A 6,663-nucleotide genomic window follows, 5' to 3' on the forward strand; every position below is an offset into this window, starting at 1 on the left:
ATAACCTTCTTATAATATCTCCTCTGGGTGCAGAATAAGACGGTTCAGTTGAGTATTTTCTCCAGTTTCTTCCAGCTCTCACATTTGATTATCTAAGAAGTGATAGGAGTGACTTAAATTATACAGATGTTGAGCTTCACTATAGATTAAGCCCAGAGGTAGTAGAGGACTTCATTTAATTTGATACACAGATGCAGAAAAACCAAGCTCTGATAAACCCTCTGCCTAAAATCATAGCTCTTTTCTCTTTTGGCCTCCCTGCTCTCCTCTGCTGCGGCCTTGGGTGACCTGTTTCTTGCCTTAAGTGCTGAAGTTCTCCAAGAAGAGCAGAGAGACATGCCAAATCTTTTAGCCAATTGACCCAAGAAGTTATGTTATTGCTTCCAGTTTGAAAGCATCCAAAGGGCGTGTGGTGACAAAAATTCCCTTTCCTTCCATAGCAAGTAGACTTAAAAAACAAACAAAAATCCATTTTACTATGGAAATTTTCAAATAGATGAAAGTAAAGCAAATAGTATCATGAAAAACCCCACGTACCTACCTGTCACCAGCTTCAACGTCGTTAACATTTTGTCAATCTTGTTTCATCTATTTCCCCCATAACATTTTTTGAGGGGTTGGGTAGATATTTTATTTTATTTTTAAAATTTATTTATTTTATTTTTGGCTGCGTTGGGTCTTCGTTGCCGCGCACGGGCTTTCTCTAGTTGCGGCGAGCAGGGGCTACTCTTCGCTGTGGTGCGCGGACTTCTCATTGTGCGGCTTCTCTTGTTGCCGAGCACGGGCTCTAGGCGCGCGGGCTTCAGTAGTTGTGGCACATGGGCTTAGTTGCTCCACGGCATGTGGGATCTTCCTGGACCAGGGCTGGAACCTGTGTCCCCTGCATTGGCTAGGCGGATTCTTAACCACTGTGCCACCAGGGAAGCCCAAATACAGTAATTTTAAACAAACGTTGCCAAAGGGGAAAGGGAAGGGGGAAGGACAAATTAGGAGTATGAAATTAACATATACAAACCACTATATGTAAAATAGATAACAACAAGGATTTACTGAATAGCACAGGGAACTATATTCAATATCTTGTAATAACCTATACTGGAAAAGAATCTGAAGCTGTACACCTGAACCTAACACAACATTTTACTTATTTATTTTTAAATTTTTAAATAAATTTATTTATTTTATTTATTTATTTTTGGCTGCTTTGGTTCTTCGTTGCCGTGCGCAGGCTTCTCCTTGCTGTGGCTTCTCTTGTTGCGGAGCATGGGCTCTAGGCGCGCAGGCTTCAGTAGTCGTGACACACGGGCTCAGCAGTTGTGGCTCATGGGCTCTAGAGCGCAGGCTCAGTAGTTGTGGTGCATGGGTTTAGTTGCTCTGTGGCATGTGGGATCTTCCTGGGCCAGGGCTTGAACTTGTGTCCCTTGCGTTGGCAGGTGGATTCTTAACCACTGCGCCACCAGGGAAGCCCTAACACAACATTTTAAATCAACTGTAGTTTAATAAATAAAATTAAAAAACAAATATAGTCATTTTTTATCAAATTGGAATCTTCTCTCTCTAGAACATCTTTTTCAGAGAACAGAATGCTAACAACATTCAAAAGATTGTTCTTTAAAATACATGGAATCCTTAGAGTGTGTGTGTTTGGAATCCTTTGGGCTATTACATTTTATACTTTTTTGTTTGCCAGATTACTTGCTAGTATGATTGGCTTAATGAAGTTCATCCGATTCTTGACTTGTATCAAATATCTGAAGTCTGAAATTTGAAAAACCTCTTTGTATTTTTTCTAAGAGACTCAGAAAGCTTGGGGCCAATTTCTGGGGGCAGGGGGCTGATAGCCTCAGTCTGGAGTACAGGGGCTGGAGAATGGCAACTGAGCAGGGCCTAGGACTCAGGACCAAGATAGAAGCTTGAATATAGAATCCTCAGAGTCTGTGAATGCTAGAAGGGGCCCATCTAACTTGGGGAGGCAGATGAAAGCAATCTGAGTGGGAATCTGACACCCAAGAGGGAAGGACAGCCTAATGGCCTTAGGAACTTTGTAAGATGACGGCTGACCTTAAGGTCATGGTGTTTGGTGGAGAAATACTTCCTCTTGAGTTTTAGGGCGGGGGTTGGGGAAGATGGCGTTCCCTGCGTTATCACCTAAACTTGGTCTCTGGAAAACACAGAAATTGCCCCAATTCTGCTTCCCTAGTCATAACTTCCATACTGTAGATCCCCTCACTTCCTGAAGAATGACTCTACTTGAAACATGCCTCCTTTCCTGCCATCCTAGGCAAGTGGCATAGCTTAACCAGTTCAAGGAGGTACAGGCTGGAGGTGGTTACTCCTGACCACAATGCTATACTGCTTCTCATTGAAAGAAGTCTGAAATATTATTTGGCCAGGGAAAATATTTTAAATTGAAAGTTTTCTCTCCTATCAAATTTTTGGATGCGTTTATACCTAACAGCAGTGATGCCAACTGTGGGAGAGCTGAGAAGCAAAGAATGCAAAAAAACAGAAAACAAAACAAAAACAAACAAAAAAACCCAAAGAGGTGTGGGTATTGATTTCACATTTTGTTGGTATTTTCAGGCTATCAAGCAATCATTGTTTCCCTTTCTCCCTTGTTCAGATTCCAGACTCCGTCACTGCTCGTGGCCTCCGGGTGCTCCCATGAGACAGCCTCCCTCAGCACTACTCCCCTTTTGGAATCCTCTCATGCACAGGCTTCATCTTACTTCTGTGTAGCTCCCTGCCCAGCACCAAAAATGTTGTCTCATATGTTCAGCCTGGGCAAGGAATAAGTACCAGCCTTGGCCTCTTGCTATGTTTCCTGAAGAGACTTGCCCCAAGGTCACCACCACACAAGGGAAAGGCCTTGGCTCAGCACAGACAAGGCTGGAAATCCAGTGGCTGAGTCACCCTTCCACTTTCCCATCTCTGCTCCTTAGATTCTCCCATGACCACAGAGCCATTTTCCTTCCAGTCTGTGTGTGCTATGGATATGGCTTCCAGGCTTCCTGGCTTCCTGGAAGAGTGCTCCTTACAATACAGGAGACAAAATCATGGATGAAGGCCCAGGAATGACAGTCACTGTGGATTTCTCTGCTCCTGGGTATCTCTCCAGCTGCCCCAGGTAACTGCCTTCACTATTCCTGGTTTCTGCTATGCTTTGAGACTCTCAGCCAGCCTAGCCCAGGTGAGGAAAATCTTTCCCTTTGGCTCCACTGAGATTGGCTTACATTTCTTAAAAATAAAACTTGTCTGGGGAACTAAAGGGAAAGGAAATCAAAGAGACATATGAAAATTGAGAAGCAAACAGTTCCAGACCACAGATTACCTAAGTGGTGACCAGCTGCCGCAGATTACCTTAGCTGGCACTTGGTCCTTGTCCAGTTCAAGTCCGTGCTATGTGTCACCATGCCTTCAAGCCCTGGAGGATCTACCTTGTGTGTTTGGCCTCTTTTACAAGACAGACACCCACTTTGAGCAATCTTAGGCCAAAAAAACCCATGGAATATTTTGCTCATAAATTCAAAGATGGGTTGAAACTGAGAAGTGGGAAAGGGCAGGGATAGATCTCAGAAATAACTAGAACTCAAGAATCAAGATTCCTATATATGTGCCTTTCTCTGGATGTGGGCTTCATTTCAGAGTAAGTGGCAAAACACTCGGCTGTTGAAAACTCTCAAGCTTTACACCTTGCGGTTTTTACCATTGAAGAGGCACTGCAGCTATTTTCTATTTTTAGTTATTTAAAGAATCTCAGGTTTGGCTTGGGTCTGATGCTCACTAGGAAGCATTCAGCTATGGTGCGGGGGAAGAGTCATGTGGGAATGTGACAGCTGTACAGGTCGCATTTCAAATCAGGGAGAAAAGAGTAGATTGTTCAATAAATGATGTTGAACAAATAGCTATCCAGGGACTTCCCTGGTGGTGCAGTGATTAAGAATCCACCTGCCAATGCAGGGGACACGGGTTCGAGCCCCAGTCCGGGAAGATCCCACTTGCCACGGAGCAACTAAGCCCGTGCACCATAACTACTGAGCCTGCGCTCTAGAACCCGCAAGCCACAACTACTGAGCCCACGTACCACAACTGCTGAAGCCTGCGTGCCTAGAGTCCATGCTCCGCAACAAGAGAAGCCACCGCGATGAGAAGCCTGTGCATCACAATGAAGAGTAGTTCCCGCTCACCGCAACTAGAGAAAGCCCACGTGCAGCAATGAAGACCCAATGCAGCCAAAAAAAAAAAAAAAAAACAAAACTAAAAGTATTAGAAGAAAATATAGGAGTATATCTTTAAGATCTTAGAAGAGGGAAGGTCTTTTTGAGATATGAAAAGCAAAAAGCATACAGGAAAAGAGGGATACAACTAAAAAACACACCAAAAATTAAGTTAAAAGTCGTGATGTTGATGGGTATTCTTGTAATTCAGGTCAGGTATCCTGGGAAATAGACTCTGAGATGGACATTTGCACACAGGGAGTTTGTGGGGAGTTCTCTTGGGATCAATACCTACGGGGGAGTGATGGAAGTAGGACTGGGCAAAGGGCAAAGTGGAACTGTGGTACAATCTCACGAAAGCTTAGACGATCCTGATCCCACAGGGAGCTCTGGAACTGAGTTGTCCTGAATTGAGGAAAGGAGGTTGACTTTTATTCCCCACACTGACCAGTCAGTGGATGTGGGCAGCTTCCAGGAAGGGGGCATGACCTGGGTGAAGGCAAGTTCTAGAGAGAGACTCAGCTGTGAGCTGTCAGCTACCTACGTTCCCAGCTTCTGGGGGAATGGGTGCATCGTTTCTGAAATGAATAAGATGGTTGGCACCCCACAGCATCTGTTACGCTGCTACATAGATCAGAAAAAAGAGTAGTAATCATATTATATAAAGAACTTTTACCTCTCAATAAGAACAAGACATAGTACCCAACACAGCACTTTGCAGAAGATATAAACAGGAAATTTGCAGAAGAAATAAAAATGGTCAATACACCTTAGTAATGATCAGGGAACTACAAATCAAAACAAGATGTAATTTTTTAACGATCAGATTGTGAAAAATTAGAGAGCTTAACAAATTTTGGCAAAAGTCTAGAAAATAGATATTTTTATATACTGGTATGAGTGGAAGAAATGGTGATGCCAGTTTTACCCAGAGATCTACTTCTCAGTATCTGCGATAACAGGACCACATGTGTGTAAGGAGGCATTGCTCGTACTAGAAAAACAATGCAAACAACCTAAAAGTCCATCCATTGGAGAAAACGAAATAATCTTTGGTATAATCACACAATGAAGTAGTACATTTGTATTTGGGGTAATTAATCCGAAAAGATGATTATACACACACACACACACACACACACATATTTATATAAATTGATGAGTGGCAGAATGATGAATATGTGCAGGTGATAAGATTTATATTTAAAAATTACACACATCTAACATGATACCATATATTTTCTATGGGTACATATATAAGTATGTAACAGTACAGAAAAAGGTCAAAAACTATATACAATGAACACACAAGAGAGGTTGCCCTTGAGAAGAATTATGGGAAATAATATTTCAATTAAAAAAAAGAATATTTTCATATTTTACTTGGAAATTAAAAATTAGTAGTTTCAGCAGATGCTGTTGGCTACCACTGTCACCATGGCCCTGATTAACCTATTGCAGTGTTCTCAACCCTAGCTGTATTTTAAAATATATAAAATGCCTTGGGACTTCCCTGGTGGCGCAGTGGTTGAGAATCCACCTGCCAATGCAGGGGACACGGGTTCCAGCCCTGGTCCGGGAAGATCCCACATGCCGTGGAGCAACTAAGCCCGTGCGCCACAACTACTGAACCTGAGTGCCACAACTACTGAAGCCCGCACGCCTAGAGCCCGAGCTCTGCAACAAGAGAATCCACCGCAATGAGAAGCCCGCGCACCACGCTGAAGAGTAGACCCCGCTTGCAGTAACTACAGAAAGCCCGCGCGCAGCAATGAAGACCCAACAATGAAGACCCAATGCAGCGAAAAATAAATAAATAAATTTATTTAAAAAAAAAAATATATATATAAAATGCCAATGCCTAGGTCTTACCTCAGATTCATGTTTAATTATTCTGTTCTTGGGCAAAGTTTTGGAAAGTCCTGGATGATTTTAATGTGCAGCTGGGGCTGTGAACTTCTGATCCAAGACAATCATGGTGAGCATATTTCCCTTGCAAGTGATTGGTTATGGAAAAAGCATGTGCCTCAATCATGGGGTATGGAAGCTTCTGGGAGAGGGCTTCCTCGTTGACTAAAAAGTGGGACACAGGAAGAAATTTTCTGTCTTCTTCTGTTGGACATTGTCATGGCTGAATATGACATCTGAATCTACCACAATTATCTTGAGTCATGAGTGGAGCTGAGCTGGCCCAAAGACCAAACTCACATGCTGAAGATGGTAGAGGGAAAGATAGAAATAACCTGGGTCGCTGACGATAAAGCAGTGAGTCACCGAATTAGCCAAGACTGGATTGCCCTCCCTTAAGACTTGTTACATAACACAATAAATGGTCCTTATTGTTGAAGTCTATGTCCTAACTGACAAAATAGTATTATGTTGAGCCATATAAAATTGCTGATATCTTACCATTTTTTAAACCTACTTTTTTCCATCATCACTGCGG

Source organism: Monodon monoceros, unplaced genomic scaffold (assembly GCF_005190385.1).
Source record: "Monodon monoceros isolate NGI ecotype Baffin Bay Population unplaced genomic scaffold, NGI_Narwhal_1 Super_Scaffold_21, whole genome shotgun sequence".
Lineage (NCBI taxonomy): Eukaryota > Metazoa > Chordata > Mammalia > Artiodactyla > Monodontidae > Monodon > Monodon monoceros.